Source organism: Micromys minutus, assembly GCF_963924665.1.
Source record: "Micromys minutus genome assembly, chromosome: 19".
In the NCBI taxonomy this organism is placed as follows: Eukaryota; Metazoa; Chordata; class Mammalia; order Rodentia; family Muridae; genus Micromys; species Micromys minutus.
Window position 1 is genome coordinate 27,646,076 of NC_137954.1, and position 2,377 is coordinate 27,648,452.

At 42.2% G+C, this 2,377-nt stretch overlaps 1 pseudogene across 1 annotated transcript; it reads right to left on the reverse strand.

Moving 5' to 3' along the window:
• Window positions 1-631: 631 nt before the first annotated feature.
• LOC308433180 (WD40 repeat-containing protein SMU1-like) lies at window positions 632-2,131 on the reverse strand (annotated as a pseudogene). Its single transcript has one exon. The product of its transcript is annotated as a WD40 repeat-containing protein SMU1-like (transcript).
• Between the last annotated feature and the right edge of the window lie 246 nt (window positions 2,132-2,377).

The window sequence follows — 2,377 nt, forward strand, 5'->3', positions numbered from 1 at the left end:
AAAAAAAATCTATCAATTCTTTAAAGCCCAAAACTGTAAATTTGTTGGTTAAAGTCTGAGCCCTGACAAATATGTGTATTAAAATTTATGACTATTACCACAGCCCATATAGCTGCAAAGTCCCTTATCCCACAACACCCTTGCAATCTTCTCCATGCACCTCAGTCCTGGAAGGGTCTCTGCTTTAGTCATTCTATGTCCCCATTTTCCATGATTTCATCAGTGCACAGTCATACTTTGTTAAATCACGAGCTTCTTTCACGTTACATTTCTAAAGCTTTGGTCATGTTGTTTCATGTATCAATAGCCTTTTTTCCTAGAAGAACAACTTCTTTATTTAAAATGCTAATTAAAACCTGCATGTATCACCTTCATATTAGTCTGTATTATACTCACTGTCAGACTTGAGGATTGAGGATAATGACTCTCCCCCCTCCACCCAACATGAGATAGCTCATGGTAAAGAAAGATTTAAGTTTAATGAAATATTTTTTTAAAAGAACCCACAGCTACTGAATATGTCATACTGACTTATTTACACGTTTTATGCAGTCATGAAAAAGGAAAAGGAATACATGGAACATATACTCCACTTATGTGCATGCTCCTTGGCTGCACTGGAAAGGCTGACTTAGGGCGTCCAGAGCTTCAGGAGTTCATCTTCACTGTAGTGTGACAGTCAAATTCTGGTGCAGGTGGTGTGCAATTCCAATCACATTCTTCTCAGGGACCGTCAGAGTTCTCTCCAGCCTGTCAGTGCTTGTGTTGAAGCAGCAGAGCACAAAGTCCTCCCCAACACAGTAGATCCTCTCACCATGAGGCAAAAGTCACCACCAGAACTGAAGCTCCTGACCATCTGCCCCTGCATGTTGACTACTATGTCTGATCAATCGCACGCAACAGAATGCTCTGGATTTTTAGGATGCAGAATTACGCAATTCGCTATAATATCCATCCCCGTAGTACTGCCCAGGGATTAAAAAGTATTTGAACATTCTGTGGTCTTCATATTCCAGATCTTCACAATGCTACTAGAGGATGCACTGATAATGTAATGTCCATCTTGTGTAAACATTGCCTTATTAATGAAGGAGGAATGGCTTTAAACCATGAATTCTTATTGTCTGGTCAAAAGAAGCACTGGGGATCTGAGTGCTGACCTTAGAAAAGCTTAGACAGGTGAAACCTTTACTATGTTCCCTTCCAAATCTTCTCAAACACTGTCCACTCTGAATCTTCCAAACCTTGATCTTTCCATCTTGGGCCCCAGTTGCTAACATGTCAGTATCTCTGCGGCAACACATGCAGAGGACGGCATCATCCATCATCATGAAGTTATCCTGGGCCGGGTACTTAAGACCTTTCCTGATTTTCCTAGTACTGAAGTTCAACACCTCAATAAATCCATCAACAGAGCCAGTGACCAGATACTGACCATCTGGAGAGAACCGACCACACTCCACACAGGATTTCTGTCCAAAAACAATATGCCTGCTCAGTTGTGTTGGAAACTCCTCTTTTTCCACATCTTTGACAGCTGCCCTGCCTCAAAAAAAAAAAAAAAAAAAAAAAAAAAAAAAAAAAAAAACTCCATGGTCATCCCAGGAGGAAGAAATCCCTGGTGCTGCTGACATTTCAATTCCTGTCCCAGTAATGCCATGAGATGAGAAGGCGGCACTACGCTAACTTCCCCGGCTAAAGCCTGGGCAATTGCCACTCTCCTTTTCTCTTTGCTACTTCCATCTGGATATGCCTCACAAGGATCAAAGTAAGACCTGGCTAAGCGGTTTTCCACATAATTACAGCAATCATGCTGTCTTTGCTTTAACATAACCATGGAGTCTGTCTGTCTTGGAAGTGACCAGGCAGCACCCAACTCAGGAAGCTCTAACAAGTCCAAAACAACCTGTTCATAGAGATCAATCAAGGTTTTGTCTGGCAATTCCAGAGACTGTATGGCCATCCCAATGGCCACTCTTAATATCTGCCATGAAACTTTCAATGCTACCCACATTATTGAGAGAGACAGTACTGTCTTCCTGTAAGGTGGCCAATGCCCATGTAAACTGTTCTCCTTCAAGTTCTGCATGATTAGACGAATCACATCAGAAGACCGGATTTCCATCAACATAGCCGCAACGGTAATGCCCAGCACACCACTCATTTGTTTTCATTGATGAGTAATGTTTCTTCGTAGAATTTGGATCAGGGTGAGCCTCCCATTTATCAGTTGAGTTCTTTTGCCACTTTCTGCCCCTCAGCATAAACACTGTAAGTTCTGGACTCTGAGTACCTGTGTGAACATATGTTTACATTTCTTTTGGGGAACCACCCAGGGGTAGCTTGCATCCTCAGTCCCTTTGGCTTAGCAATCATA